Here is a 16,286-nt window from a genome sequence, read left to right as displayed (position 1 = left end):
TCATGGGTGTTGTCCACGGCCCTGCAGCCCCCCCACCCCCCGTTCACCTCAGCCCAGCACCCTCTTCTGGTAAGGGGGTGGGGTGCCTGTGCCTCTCTGCAAAATTCCTCAATCTTGCTGAAGGAGGATAATGGCCGACTGCAGGCTGTCAGGCAGCAGGCAGCGACGGCGTCTCTGATTTATGTTCATTTGGCCTCGCTCTAGGATACATCTGGAAGGCTTCTGGAAAGCGAACTGCCCAGTAGGAGCAGAGTCAGCCAGCGACGTGTACACACGCAGCGCAGCGACATGCAGTTGCTCATGTCTGTCTGTCACGCACACATACGTGCTCTCGCTGCAGAGGGACTGCCGGACAGAGCACCGCCCACAGGCTCCAGTGACGGGCCCCAGGGCTGCCCAGGTAGTTACAAAGCCAGCCAGGCCGCCACCTGACCCAGGCCCAGGGCTGAGAGTCCATGCGGGGTGCCACAGCCCAAGGAGGACGGGGCCCGCATGCAAAGCCCCAGGACTACAGTTGTCCCCACGCATCTTCACAGCACGGATATAATTCACATACTCGGCAAAGTCACCAAGGCCCAAGTAGTAGAAAAACCTGAAAGCTTTGGTGTCACCTCACAGGTAAGAAGCCTCAAGACAGGTCAGCAGGGATGTTTTTACTAACCAATGGTAGGGGGAAGCCAGAGCCTGTCCTGCTAACAAAATCTATCCCTGACCACGCCCCCAGACCCTCACTGGTGGCAGACCCTCACTGGGGATTCTAGGTGGGGCTCCACCCTGACCACGCCCCCAGCCCTCACTGGTGGATTCTAGGCGGGGCTCCACCCTGACCACGCCCCCAGCCCTCACTGGTGGATTCTAGGCGGGGCTCCACCCTGACCACGCCCCCAGCCCTCACTGGTGGATTCTAGGCGGGGCTCCACCCTGACCACGCCCCCAGCCCTCACTGGTGGATTCTAGGCGGGGCTCCATCCCTGGCGATGCACCCAAACAACCCATTTTTTGAAAAAGTCTCATTCTGTTGCTCTTGTTGTTGTGATCTTGCCCTGGAGGCCAGGGTAACGTCAAACTCATAGACATCCGCCTGCCTCAGCTTGCCGAGCACAAGCGCAGGGATTAAAGGAGTGCGCCACCACATACAGCTCCTACACACCGGTCCAGGCGCCCTGGGGACATTAGTCGGGAGCTTCTCTGTGGTGTGTTCTAGGCCCTGCAGAGCACTGAGCAGCCCCGCCCACGCCAGAAGCTCCACCCTCAAATGCACGTGAAAGAGTTGGGTCACACAGCTAGGAAGGGGCCGTTCTGAGTTACCAGCGTTTACCTACAGGCGGGGCTGGGAGCATTCACACCCTGGACTGACTCCCACATATGGAGAAGCTCCAGGATGGCATGGAGCCAGTGTCCCCTTCCGTCTGTGGCTCCTCTGCCAGAAGTCAGGCAATGGCTGTGAGTGGCAGGGACTGTTAAGGAAAAAACATCCCAAGAATGCAAATCTCTCCTCTGCCGCCTGGCACCCCGCTGTGAGCTTCAGCTGCTCCCTAAACCCTGGCTACAGCCAGGCACCTGCAGGATTCACACTCAGGCCCTGGCAGGGGCCCTTGTGGTTGTTTTGAAACATCATTGCCCACTAGCCATTAGCGCTGGGACCCCTCCCTGGAGGCTGGCTGCTGTGTGGCTTGCTTTAATTGAAGTACGCAGTGGGTGGTACCCTTACCCTGACCATCAGGCTGGATTTGGAACAGCTCTGACAGGAAAGCGGCAGATGGGAGAATGCTCATTGTAACACCAGCATGTACAGGCATGCACACACCATGCACACGCATTCAGACATTATGCTCACACACACATACACACACACCCACGAATATACCATGCACATACCACTCACACATATATGCACACATCACAACACACATACCCCAAACACACATGCACAAGCCATGCACACACATGAACGTGCACACACATGCATATGCCATGCACACACATGCATACATGAACACACATATGCCATGCACACACACCTTGAACACACAGGAATATGCCATGCACACACATGATGCACATGCCATGCACACACCCATGAACACACAGGAATATGCCATGCACACACACACCATGAACACACATGCATATGTCATGCATACACAACATGCACACACGCATATGCCATGCACACACACCATGAACACACATTCATATGTTATGCACACACATCATGCACACACATGCATGTGTTGTTACAGCTTCACATGGCCTCTGCGGTGCCCCCCCCACTGTCCCTACCCTCTTCATGATCTTTTCTAAACACATAGAGGACTCCCAGGGCCCAGGTGACAAGTGTTGGGGACACTCAGCAGTCCCAGGTGGCCAATCAGTCAGGAAACCTAAACTCAAGCCCAGCTGCCCTTGCTCCCCAAATGGCAGCCATTGTGAGGTTCCATATCCTGGATGTATTTTCCTTGTAGTCACCTGGCTGGGTCACTCCTGCTGGGCGTAAGAGGCTGACAGTCTGAGTGACCACCCTGACACAGAATAGTGCGGCAAGAGGGCTCCGTGGATGAAGGGGCTTGCTGCCAGGCCTGGCTCCCTGAGCTTAACCTTGGACCCACAGAGTAAAGAGCTCTGTCTCCCACACAAATTGTCTTCTGAGCGCCACCTTCACACAAAACACAGACCTCATACACACACATGCATAATCACATACACACACACACGCACCTCACACACAAGCACACAGACACAGACTCTTAGATTGTCACTGGTCCCTTTCCACACTTGTAACAGGCAGTGAGGAAGAATGTTCGTGAATGGAAGGACCTGCTGGGCACCTCAGGTTTGGTCATAAACCAGTCCAGCAGTGGGCCCAGTCTGTGATCCCAGCACAGAGGCTAAAGCAAAAGATCCACTTCAAACCTCAGCTGGGCTATTTAGAGAAGCCATGTCTCAAGAAAAAAGCAAACACCCAAGTGACGGTGCACGCCTTACATCCCTGCACTCAGGATCTCTGAGTTCGAGGCCAACCTGGTCTGCAGAGCGAGTTCCAGGACAACCAGGGCTACACAGAAAAACTCTGCCTTGAAAAGCAAAAACATAAATCAAATAAAAAATATGCTTCATCCATGATAACACAGCACACCCAGTGACATACTACCTCAGCCCTGTTTGTCTACGTGGGAATATCTAAGACACAGGCTTGACATAGAAGGAGATGCTGCAGCCAGAGATGTTGGCTTTACTGTTGTGGCATACGTGTGTGTCCATCTGTGTAGACTTCATAGCGCAGGGGCCTGAAACCTGTCAATAACTAAGCGTTCGTAGAACTCTTCCAGGGCTGGCACAGGAGACACATGCCAGACAGTGACAGAGCTCATAAAAATGACAAATCTGGGGCTGTGGTCAGGGTGGAGCCCCGCCTAGAATCCCCAGTGAGGGGCTAGGGGCGTGGTCAGGGTGGAACTCTTTCTTAATATAAGAGAGGTTGTAAGTTCATCCTCATCACATCAAAACAAAATCCACAAGCTAGGAGTGCTGAGGGACGATGGTTCGCACCCTCTCACTTGTATTTTAAGTAAACACTAATTGGCCAGAAGCCAGGCAGGAAGTAGAGGCGGGGCAACCAGGCAAGAAATAAAGGCGGAGCAATGAGAATTCTGGGAAGAGGAAAGACTCAGTTTGCAGTCATCAGCCAGCCACAGAGGAAGCAAGATGTGACTGCCTAACCGAAAAAGGTACCAAGCCACATGGCTAACGCAGACAAGAATTATGGGCTAATGTACGTTATAAGAGTTAATAAGAAGCCTGAAATACTAGGCCAATCAGTTTATAATTAATGTAGACCTCTGTGTGATTCTTTGCAACTTAATGATTGCAGAAACCGGGCAGGACAGAAACCTAAGTCAACATAGGAATAATCCCCGGATACACTGGAGACAACCAGAGCATAAACGTTATGCAAACATCTACGTATCTAGCATGAATGAATGACAGGAGATATTCTTCCTTGCAGCAGACGGCCAGCGGACACTTCCGGAGGAAACCGAAGTTAGGAAATCATTAACAGGCGGCAGGAGAGAGGGTTCAGTGCTGGGAGGCCTCGCATGCTCAGTCTCCTCCCCTAAGTTACCGGTCCACAGCGAAGGATGTACAGGAACAATAAAGCCCAGGTGTGTCTCTACATCCTGGGAGTCAAAGTCTGCAGCCGAGCAAATGTCACACGAGGGCAGCACGGGCCTCCCCATACCACAGCCATGCACACCAAGGACTTCCTGTGGGTGTACCGCCTCCAAATACAGAACCCCCAAACTTCGTGTGACACCCTAATGGACGTGGTCTCCTCTGTGGTGACTGGTTTGGCCCTTAGGTTAGAGTTAAGAATGACCAAGTAAAGGGCTAGCGAAAAGGCTCAGGGGGTCAGTGCACTGTTGCGCAAACATGAGGACCTGAGTTCAAATTCCCAGTGGTTACACAAAGGTAAGTCTGGCTGTATATGCTTGGCACCCCCCACACACACTGTGGGAGACAGGAGGATGGCTGTGACTTGCTGACCCGAGCTCCGGGGTCAGTGAGACCCTATCTCAGTGGAATAGGATGGACTACCAAACCGCCGTGCTGTGCACACACACGCACACAGGCACGCACACGCACACACACACACACATATACACACACAGAGGACTGGAGTAACACCCTGTCACAAACCCTAACAAAAACCTAGAAAAGAGAAAGAGAAAGGAAGACTTGCCCCGTCGCTGGGTGCTGAAGTCAAGGAGAGCCATGCAGACCTGGGCTGGGTGAGACCTAGCGGTGTTCACACCACAGTAGGTGTGACAGGCATGATGAGTCCTGTCTGCTCCGAGGCCCTGCAAACAGAGGCCTAGAATGCCATGGCTTGCCAGAGGCCCAGATAGGGAGCTGTGGCCTGGGATCCATCACTAGTCCCAGCCCCATCAACCGCTGGCCCAGGGAAGCTGTAACAGATTCCCGCCAGGAAGAGGCAATAGAGCCAGCGAGGACTCCACAGGTGCTTGTGGCTAAGTCTGGTGACCTCAGGACCCCAGGCTTCACCATTTCTGTCAGGACTGTTTTGAACGTTCCAGCTGGTGTAACCGGGTCATGGGGACAGCAGGCAGGAGAGCTAATGGCTGACTGCTAAAGGCCTCTTGGAAGCGAAAATCTGTGGTACAGAGTTATAGTCAACAATGCAAGAGGCAAGATGGTAGGCTGGGCCCCAGTGGGTCACCGGGAGGTGGCTCAGGGTGTGTGTCTGACCTGTCTTGCTGTGTAAATCTTTTGCATACTAATAGAGAGGAAGAAAGGATGTCAGATTACAAAGCCACCTAGAGATCAAAACAAACTGGTCTCCCTGGAGGGCACAGGTACTCCAGCTGGGCAATTAGCAAGGGGCAGTCAAAGGGCCTGTCCCCTGTGCTGGGCAAAGGGACCAGAGCCCAGGGTGGCCGCAGCTGGACTCCGGCCCTCTGACGGCGTGGCCTCCCTCAGGAACACAACATTCCCGTGGGAAGGCGAGTTTAGGGTGACCAGCTCACGCGGTGGCCTGGGTAAGGCACCACAGCCATCTGAGTTTTCCATGTTCTTTAGCCCAGGTCAGCTGTTCACGCGGTGCGCGGCAACATATATCACCTTCCCGCGGGGGAAGTGGTTTCTCTTTCATGGCTACCTCCTGGCATAGCCTTTTGACTTTTTGCGGGGAGGAGGGAGTCTGGTTGTCTGGCTGTTTAGGTGTGATGGTGGTCTCAAAAGGCTCCGGCCTCAGCTCGGCCCCCTTGTGGTGAAACCCATGGCTAGGACGGGGACCCCACACTGGGCATGATGACACATCTGTCTTGGCTATTAAAAATGCCATCCAGCTCCTGCCACAGCATGGAGGGTCTTGAGGACATCGGGGGCAATAGAGTCAGGCACAAGAGTCACACCACACGGGCTCCACGACAGGAAATCTTCTGCACCAGGGAAAATGGAGACCGGAAGTGGATTTCGGAGAGCTGGGGCTGACAGTGGGCTGGCTAGGTGACAGACTGTGGGGTGGGCCTCACTTTGGGGTGTTGGAATATTTGGAAACAGGCAATACTGACTGATATAAGAGCACTATCTCAATAAGGCTGCCAGAAGTGGAACCTGGTGACCCAGCCATCCATCCCAGCACTCGAGAGGCAGAGGCAGGAGGATCTCTGTGAGTTTGAGGCCAGCCTGGTCTACAGAGTCAGTTCAGGACAGGAACTCCCAGGGCCACATAGGGAAACCCTGCCTCACCCTGTGTCTCTGACTAGTCTGGAACTCACTGTGTAGCTCCAATTCGCCCTGAAGGTGGTTGCAGAGACATGGGGTGGGGGCTCATCCTTTTGACTGTGGGGTCTTTGGGGTGTGACCCCACTGGAGGAACCCCAACAGACTCCCCGCCAGAGGACCTGCCCCCAAACCTGAATTTAAAGCGCTGGTTCTGGGACTGGACCCGTGAGGTGGCTGAGGGGGCCAGGGCACTGTGGCCACGCCTGAGGATCCTAAGGAAGAGACCCACATCGTGGAAGAGGGGACTGATTCCTGGGCTGCTCTCTGACCTCCGTGCACACACTAAAGAAATAATGTAATTTAGGATGCTTTTTAGAAATTGCAGAAATAAGCCTGTGTGTCTTTGTGACGTGAGTGTGACGCCTCCAGGGACCCCAAGGGTCCCAGGCGGTTCTGCACCCCCAACCCCGGACGTGGGTGCTGAGAACTGAACTCAGGTGAGCCGGAGAGTCACCAGGAAAGTCAAGGCAGCCTTGGGGTGCACGGGGAATCCCCGGATGGCTCTCAGAGCTCCTCACTTCTTCCTTTCAAATGTCACCTACAAGCGGGAAGGGAGTGGGCCTGCAGACCTGGGCTCCCGGAGCTGCAGCAGCGGCTGTGAGGTGGAGGGGGCGGTGGGGGAGCCTTTCCGTTGCCACCTGTGCGTGACAAGCACTTGGCAAAGGGCAAATTCGTCCCTCGGGTGCCGGGAGGTGGAGCCTGAGCCGGAAAAACCCGGAGATCCCAGTGACTCAGCAAATTTCGATCAGCCCTGAGCTGGACCTGGTGACTCCCGCATCCCCCCGCCCTCGCGCGAGGTTCACCTTCCCCCCAGGACCCAGCATCTGGGGGCCATAGCAATTTCCCGGTGCACACGCACCCGGGATGCGGCTGTGCCCGCCGGTACCTCGCAGCCCCGGCGCGACCTGTGACTCGCCCCTTGGGTGACGCAGGTGCATAATCCAGCGACAGCTGGCTCACGTGTGCCGGACCAGGTGCAGCAGCGAGGGCTTTGAAGCCGTCCCCACGCTCTTGGGATGATGGACGCTGGCTCCGGGCCACACCTGCAGGGCTGGGCGCTGCCGCCCCAGGGAGGGTCAGAACTCAGAGTCCCTGCGGCGACTCAGCCACCAGGTCAGGAGCCCTGGCCTGGGCCAACCCCAAACACAGTTTTTTTGTTTGTTTCGGTTTGGGCTTTAGTTTGCAGAGTTCAAACTGAACCATTTGAAGTCGCACAAACTAGTGGTATTTAAGTACATTCCCTACGTTGTGCAAGTTCTGGCCCCAGAACATTCCATCATACTCCCCCCCCCAAAAAAAAAAAATTCCTCACCCCAGCACGGTGGCTGTGTTGTTATCAGAGCCTCCTGCTCATGGCTGAGTAACACTCCATGGGGTGCAAGCAGCTCTGTGCCCCCGGCCCCCACAGTTGATAGTCAGGGTGTGAACACATGCTGTGAACCTCCCAGGACCCTGGCCCTTCCAAAGCCAGGCTAAGAGGACCACAGAGGGAGATGAGTCTTATTGGAGTCTGCTGTTTGATGATGGCCGTGATGATGATGATGATGATGATGATAATGATGATGTCACGGTTCTACACAGCCCAGACTGTAGCTGAGGCCAATCCTGAGCTAAGGTCCTCCTGACTCCTTGTCTCTAGTGTTCAAGCCACAGTGTGTACCTGTAGGACTGGCTCGCACTGGACATGACTAGGAAGGGAAGAAAGGTAGGGAGACCCCTGGGCTCCCTGAAACTTAGCAGAACCCTCTTGAGGAATTTTTGACCCTGTGATGTTCCCACAAGTCTTCAGGGACAGACACCTTAGCTGGCACCAGTGAGCATGGCCCTTTGCCCCATCTGGCCGAGGGCCACAGCCTGGGCTGTCAGCCTCTGCCTCTGGCACAGGCACAGTTCGCAGACAGGAGGACAGGAGGACAGGAGGACACCCTGACTCAGGTGCTACAGGCTGATGTCCCTCTTCCTCGAACGCTCTAATTCCCAGGACCTTAGTTTATGGCCCAAGCGCATTGGAGGCGGAGGGAGGGGAAACCCAAGTTCACACTGTGCTACAAAGTGATACTTTGTCTCAGAGACAAAGAGGGCTGGGGGAGTGGTCAGGTGGAACTCCCCTAGGATCTCCCAGTTGGCGGAGGGGGAGGGCAGTATCGCACTGTCCAAATGCAAGATGCTTATTCACCTCCAGGACAAGAAAAGAAAAGTCAACGTGCTGGGCGAATGCCTTTAATCCCTGCACTCTGGAGGCAGAGGCAGGTGGATCTCTGTGAGTTCGAGGCCAGCTTGGTCTACAAGAGCTAGTTCCAGGACAGGCTCCAAAGCTACAGAGAAACCCTGTCTCGAAAAACCAGAAGAAAAAAAAGTCAACGTTTTCCTTTTTTTCACTGTTTCTGATTTCACAGCCCTGGTGCTGGGAGCACACAATTGGCGGCAGTCACTATGAAGCTGCTTCCCAGCCCCTCCAAGCCAAGGACTGTCTTCTTTTTCCTTCCCTTTTGCATGGCTCAGGCCCCAAGGTGGCTGTGGGATGTGACTCCCAGGCTCGGTTTCTGACCAGTCAGGGTGCCCACAAATACCTGCCTCTGAAGTCAGGACAGAAATGCAAAGCCTGTCCCCAGCCCTGTGGCCAGTGAGGGAGCCTGCAGGTCCACCGGGCCACATCCCCCTCCAGAGACGAGCAGAAGGCGGGCACCCGTCCTGAAGTCTCCTGGAATGCTCCCTAACCCTACTGAGCCCATACATGGCGGGACACAAGGCCCTGGCCAGACAGCAGGCTGGGACGGATGACAGGGCCGGCTGACTTCAGGGCAGAGGAATTCCGCCCAGCCAGCGTCTAGACTGCGGGCTGCAGGGACCTGGCGGTAGCGGGGCCGGTGGCGGCATATGCTGCCCCCTGGTGGCCACGTCCGGGCTTCATGCTGATCACAACTTGAGAGGCTCTCAGCCTGTGTGGAGCCCACCAGCAAGTATCTTTGAAGGAGAAAAGCCCCAGATATTTCATAATTTAATGAAGAAATATAAAAACAATATTTTGGGGCCCTCGATCAGTTTGTAGAGTGCCGGCTCGCCGAGCACACAAGAGGCCCAGAGTTCCAGGCCCAACATCATCATCGTATAAACCAGTCCTGCCTTGCACACCCATCATCCCGGGTGGGGGCAGCAGGATCAGGACTCAAGGTCAGCCATCAGTGTGCTGAGGATAGCCTGTGCTACAGGAGGATAGCCTGTGCTACATGAGACCCTGTCTCAAAGAAAGAGACAAACGAGAAAAGGTGGTTTGGGGAATGAGTGCTTGCTGAGCACCAGAGTTCAAATGCACTGCACCCAGCCAGAATCCAGATGTGGAACTAAAGAGATGGCTCAGCTGCTAAAGATGCTTGCCACCAACACACGAACCTGTGCTTCATTCTTGGGGCCCACAGGGTAGGTGAGGTGTGGCTCCTTGGACTTGGCCAATGATCTCTACAGGTGTGGCACTGTATTCATGGGAGCCTGCACCACACACCGCACAAGAAACAAAAGCAGACTGTGGCACCTGCAATCCTAGTGCCGTGGGCACAGAGGTTCCAGGTTCAGTGAGAGACCCCGGCTTGCCAGGCAGTGGTGGCAGCACACACCTTTTAATCCCAGCACTCAGGAGGCAGAGGCAGGCGGATCTCTGCAAACCAATCTGGTCTACAGAGTGAGTTTCAGGACAGCCTGGGCTACACAAAGAAACCCTGTCTTGGAAAAAACAAAAATGAGAGAGAGACAGAGAGAGAGAGAGAGAGACAGAGAGAGAGACAGAGAGACAGAGAGCCTGGCTCAAGGGAGTAAGCTGGAGAGGGAGGGAGGAGGGAAGAGGGAGGAAGGGAGGGAGGGAGGAGGGAGAAAGGGAGGGAGCAGGACTCCTGTGTCTTGCTCACCTTTGCGCATGCAAATGAGTGTGTGCATCACTGCACAGACTGACAAGAATAAGAACAACGTTTCTGCCCTGTAACTGGGCTGACCTTTCTCTTGGCACTGTAGACAGTGAGCCTGTGGGGCATCCTGGGTTCTGCAGGGTGCTGGACCCAATCTCCGGCCTACCCACTTCGTGCTGAGCTCCCCAACTGTGACAGCCACACATATGTCACCCATAGCCCTCCAAGAAGTGAATAACCCCAAATGACCTCCCATTGGCTGGGGGTTCCTTTCTCCCTAAGAGAATCTATGGCCCCATTCACCTCACACAGCTTACAAAGACCAACCAGTCATGGCTTCACTGTGTGGGATTGGTCAGACCACATCTGACCCCTCTGAGATCTCAGAAACAATGGTCCTGCAAGCCAAGGCCCATTTGCCTGTCTGTGCATTTCTGCGACAGAGTCTCATGTAGTCGGGGTTAACTGTCCAGTGAACTCCTGATCCTCCTGCTCCCGGCCTCCCCATGCTGGGATGACAGGCGTGTTGCTCTACGACATGGTTAGCATGGCTCTGGGGACAGAACCAAGGCCTCCAGCAGGATAAGGGACCTCTCTACCCACTGCAGTGAAGGAAGGGGGAGAAACCGGGAGTCGGGCCTGGGTTACCCAAAGTTACAGATACAACCAGGAAGGTTGCCAAGTTTCAACAAGGAAGTCCACTTTGTGTACAGCCAGCTGCTGGGGTGGGGAGCCTGGGCCTTTGCTCAGCACTAGGATCCTAGACGCTGTCATGCAGACCAAGAAGTCTGGTTGCCATGGTGACATCTGTCCATAAGGTTTTCTTTTGAGACAGGGTCTCATGTGGCCCAGGCTGGATTTGAACTCCCCGTGCAGCTGAGGATGACCCTGAGCTGCCCTGTTTTCTGCCATGCTGGGGTGGAACCCAGGGGTCCCCATGCCAGGAGGGCACTCTGCCCACTGGGTGCAGTCCACATCTCTCAATTGTCATTTTCTCACATCCTGTTGATCTGGTGGTTCCCACAGCCGCAGGTGTCCTGGCTCCCAGCTGTGATCACAGAGCGTCCACGGGGCGGGGGGGGGGGGGCACCAGGCACAGAAACCAGATGGGGCAAAGTTCTGTAGGCATAGTGCCTGGAGACTGCCTTTCGTTTTCTTACTCATTTTATTGACCTTTAATTCTACGCATCATAAAGCTAACTCACAGAGGATGCATCCTTACCAGGGCTGGACCATGGCCTGAAGAAGACACAGGGGCTGGCTGGGGCTGATGCTCCACAGTGTTCCCCCAGCAAGTACAGGGCCCCAGTGTGTAAACCAGACACAGTGTCTCACACTGGCCATCCCCGCAGCGGGGAAGCAGCGGCAGAAGAATCTGGAATTCAGCATCGTCTACAAGTCAAGGGGAAAAAGCCGGGCAAAGGTCATGCACGCCTTCAATCCCAGCACTCAGAAGGCAAGAGCAGGTAAATCTCTGTGAGTTTGAGGTTGGCCTGGTCTACGTAGACCGAGTTCCCGGAAGCCAGAGCTACACGGAGAAACCCTGTCTGGTGGGAGCGGGGTGGGGATATATTTGGGAAAAGCCCCCCGTGACTGGTTCCCATAGCCAGGCTGGTGGTTGTGAGGGGCAGACAGGCCCCTGGTCACACAGGCCCCTGAGGCTTCACACCCCAGGTGCAGCTACTGAAGTGTGACATCCTCCAGCCTTCCCACAACTGTGTGGCTGGTGGGATGTGGGTGGGGGTGGTGAGCGGCAGCTTGGGCACCATGGTGTTCTGAGTCTCAGCCACCATTGCCTGGTGTCAGGCAGACACCTGGGCAGGCGGTTGAGGGGCTGAAGTGGGAAGTAGGTATCAAGACCAGAAAAAAAGTGCCGAGCAGTCTACTGTCCCAGAGGCAGGGACTCCATAGCAACACGGTTCCTAGAAGCCAGAAAGCAGAGCCAAGTGTCCATCAACAGATGCCACTGGTCACTCCACGGTCACGAGAAAAAAGACACTGTGACATCTGGTCACGATGCTTGGTGGCACAAGCCGGACATGGGGCGATGTATGCCCTGGGATCTGCTCCCGAGATGTCGCAGGAATTGTCAGGTTCAGGGACAGAACGCTGGATGGTGGTGCGGGAGAAGATGCAGTTGTGTGACCTGGGACCGAGCTTCGCTGTTAGGTGGCGGTGGGGAACTATGTGTTCTGTATGCATGACGGTGGTTTGGTTTGATTTTTCAGTGCAGGATTTCTCTGTGTAGCCCTGGCTGTCCTGGAACTCACTCTGTAGACCAGACTGGCCTCGAACTCACAGATCCACCTGCCTCTGCCTCCCCAGCAGGCAAAACACCAATGTACAGGGGACTGGAGAGATGGCTCAGAGGTTAAGAGCACTGACTGCTTTTCCAGGGGTCTTGAGTTCAATTCCCAGCAACCACATGGTGGCTCACAGCCACCTGTAATGAGATCTGATGCCCTCTTCTGGTGTGCAGGAAAACAAGCTGCATATAACCAATAAATAAATCTTTTTAAAAAAATCAGTGCACATAAAATACAATACGAATAAATAAATAAACAACTTTTTAAAAAGAGAGACAGATGGACCCTGGCTGCTGATTCAGCACCCCCCACCCTCGTCCCCACATCCCCCATGCCCCCCACACCCTCACTCCCCCTGCATTATCCAGCAGGCTCCTGTGGGGTTGAAGCGAAAGCATGCACCCATTGTGGGGGCTGAGGGTGGGCGTGTTCTATTCCCAATCTCCAGAAAGACTCCTGCTCAAGTACAGACAGTCCTGGAGACCAGGGGTCTGGGTTATGAACCCAGTCTGCTGCAGTTGTGGGGCGCCCCCTTGTGGTGAAGGGGGGGACTGGTGGAGAGTAAGGGCCGATAGGGGAAGCTGCTTGTGGGGACACCACCTCCACCTTTCCATACAGAGCCCAGGCTGGCGTGAGGACCAAGACGTGAAAGTGTCATCCCAGGGTGTATGTCATCAGCGTCCTGACCTTGCCAAAGAAGCCACTGGCCGGGCTCCAGCACTGTCCCCTGACGCAGCGCTATACAAGTCCTCTGGCGGCCCCCGCACCCGCCCTCTCCGAGCCTCGGTTTCCTGGTTTCTCAGTCAGGAAGGTTGGACTTCTGGGATTTCTGTCACCATGGGACAAGAACTTTCTATGGTCCTGGTCAGGACCAGGATGCTAACTGTCACTTCCTCCAAAAAGATCATCTTGAAGTTCTGGCGTCTGACCGGGGTGACTCCGCCTACCGGGGGGGTCCTGTGGGACACGTGACCGCCACACCGGAGGAGCGCCTAGCGTGGAGCTACGGAGGATGGGGACATCCTAACCACAGTGACAATGAGGAGTCATTCTTGCCCCAGAATGGGCGCTGTGGTACAAGGGACCCTGTTAAGGGTGTGCTAGGAGTCCCTGGGGGTGGCCCAGGCTGTCACTCTTCCCACCTCTGAGAGAGGTCAGTTTCGCTGGCTTCACGCCCCCCCTGTGTTCCCCACCCCGCTCCCTGCCCTGCGCTGCTCTGATTCAGCACAATGTGTCAGGGTGCTGGGGACAGGGACAGCGTGTGGCCTTCCAGGAGGCTCCCAGCTGACTCAGCCTGAGGCCACATGAGAGCCTTACTCCTCCTCTGGCATGACAGGCATGCTGTCCCTATTGTCACAGCAAGCTAGGTCCTGGCCAGGAGGCCACATGAGGTCCCCAGCCTCTCTCCACCTCGTCGGAGACCTCCCTCAATCTCCATCTTGCTCGAGATGGTCCCAGTGAATTCTGAGTTCACCGATTAAGCCAGACTTTCTGGCCAGGGGTCCCAGGCATTCTCCTGCCTCCACCTCCCCAGTGTGGGCTGGAACCACAGGTTTCAGCGGCAGCCAGTGTTTTACACCCAGTGAGGACCATCCCCAGCCTGGCCACTAATTCCCATCTCAGGGTAACCTGGGGTAAGAGTCAGGCAGCTCAGTGCCTGTCCCTTTAACCAGCACCGCTCCAGCTGTGAGAGACTCTGACTCAAGGGAATCAACCTTGTACACACACATGCACACATACGCGCACACACACACATGCGCACACACGCACACATGTGCGCACACAGCCCCCACCACACAACACACACACTCACATTCACACACAGACACCCACACTCATACACACACGCACACACTCATACACACATGCACACAGCCCCCACCACACTCACACAACACACACACTCACATTTACACACAGACACCCACACTCTAGCCTGGGCTGGGATGGAGGAGACGTCACTTAGGCTGCAGGCTGGACCATCTGTGCTCAGTTGCAGAAGCTCAGGGCTTCCTTGGCCCTGGGGACAGTGTGGAGAAAGGGTGGGTGGCCAGGCCCCAGAAGGAGTCCCTGTGTTCAGCGAAAGGCATTTGCCCTAGAAATGGCTGCACAGCCAAGACAAATGCTAATGTGCGGCAGATTTCACAGGTCCACTCTACACAAAGAGCCACAGACAGCTAACAACGACGGCAAGGGGACAGTTCCTGTGTGTCAAATGAGATCGGCCCCTCCGACTGTCCTGGAACTCGCTCTGTAGACCAGATTGGCCTCGAACTCACAGAGACCCATCTGTCTCTGCCTCACGAGTCCTGGGGTTAAAGGCGTGCGCAACCACCACCTCCTCGCGATGTAAGTATATTTTAATTAAAAACATTTAAATGCACACACTCCTCCGTGCACGCGCGCGCGCACACACACACACGCATGTTGACACTCCAGCTGGAGAGATCCTTCATGCACGAAGATGAGGAATCAGAAGGGAAGGGAAGGGCTGGGGCCTGGGTTCAGAGGGCAGAGCACAGGAGTCAGACCTGGGTCTTCTGCAAGGCCACCAGCGCCCAACACAGCACCTTCATGTCATGGGTCCACCCGGACGGGCTGGGGACCAATCCAGCACTCACATTCATGACCAACTGTGACTACAGCACCAGGAAACCTGACACCCCCTTATGGCCGCCATGGGCTCTGTACACCCTTTCTTAAATAAAAGTGACCTTAAATCCGGACCCACCGCGGGTGAACAGTGTTCAGCTTCTGACAGCCGCCCCATGTCCCCACCACCCCTGACATATACATACGTGACTGTCACCCCCACGTGCATTGAGTCAGTGGAGGCTGAGGCTCAGCAAATCCAGGAATGACCTATCCCTGCATCAGCACCACTCTGGGGGAAGCGGATGCTAAAAGCAGTTGCCTAGCAACAACACTCGCGGCAGCGGAAGGCTCTAGCTCTTTCTGGATGGACCGGCTTTTGGAGAGAGAGCTGCTCATTAGGGCTCGTCGGGGACCAAAGGACACCACAGAGACTAAAAGGGATGATCCTGGGAGGAGGGTGTAGCCTAGTGGATAGGGTGCCTGCAACTCAGTTAGCAAAGTCCCTGTAGCTCAACTGCCTGGACTCATGAAGCCCCGGGCTCTATTTCTAGCATGTGGAAGGTATCACACACCTGTCATGTAGCACGTAGCAGGTGTAGACAGGACAATCCGGAGCTCAGTGTCATTATTAGCTACATAAGGGGTATTTGAAGCTAGCCTTGGCTACATGAGACCCTGTCTGGGGGCAGGTCATCCTTGACCAGGGTCTTCCTTAGCCACTCTGGCATCTGTTCAAAAACCGACCTGAGAGGCCAACAGTATCTTAGGGGAAGATGGTTCTCAGCAGAGATGCCCTGCCTCAGGGACCCCAGGGGACCATGTCACCCAGCCACCTGTACCCACTGAGGGAAACCATAGCGCGCCGGGTGCTGGGGACACTGCTCAGGGGTGTTCCCTGCGGGGTGCCCTTGGCTCTACAGGGCACAGCAGCTCCAGCAGTCTCTGCCGACAATGCCAGGAGCACCCCAGTGTGACGGCGGCACGCGTTTCCAGATGTCACCCAGGATTCCCTGGAGGCGGGGGTAGGGTAATAATGGCACATCCTGGAAGCTGAGAGGTCCCGAGGCTGTGAGAAGTTTCCCGCATCCTCAGCTACATACTGGGCAAGGAGAAGTTTCTAGGCACCCTGGGTACAGCAGGAGCGCATCTGGCAGGTCTCCGTGTGAAGCCCCTCAACAACACA

At 55.3% G+C, this 16,286-nt stretch overlaps 1 protein-coding gene across 8 annotated transcripts in view; it reads right to left on the bottom strand.

Moving 5' to 3' along the window:
- The window catches only part of Gng7 (G protein subunit gamma 7), a 58,606-nt gene that overhangs the window by 22,869 nt on the left and 19,451 nt on the right, over window positions 1–16,286 (bottom strand). The window contains exon 1 of one of the 8 annotated variants that reach the window (XM_085692473.2): window positions 15,307–15,398. The exons of the other annotated variants lie outside the window; for them this stretch is intronic. The gene's annotated coding sequence lies outside the window, so the exon portion shown is untranslated. Of the gene's footprint in view, window positions 1–15,306; window positions 15,399–16,286 lie in introns of those variants that run through there. 8 annotated transcript variants of the gene reach the window in all.

This window comes from Myodes glareolus, chromosome 8 (assembly GCF_982192425.1).
Source record: "Myodes glareolus chromosome 8, mMyoGla1.1, whole genome shotgun sequence".
Taxonomy (NCBI): domain Eukaryota; kingdom Metazoa; phylum Chordata; class Mammalia; order Rodentia; family Cricetidae; genus Myodes; species Myodes glareolus.
This window is presented reverse-complemented; position numbering and strand designations above follow the sequence as displayed.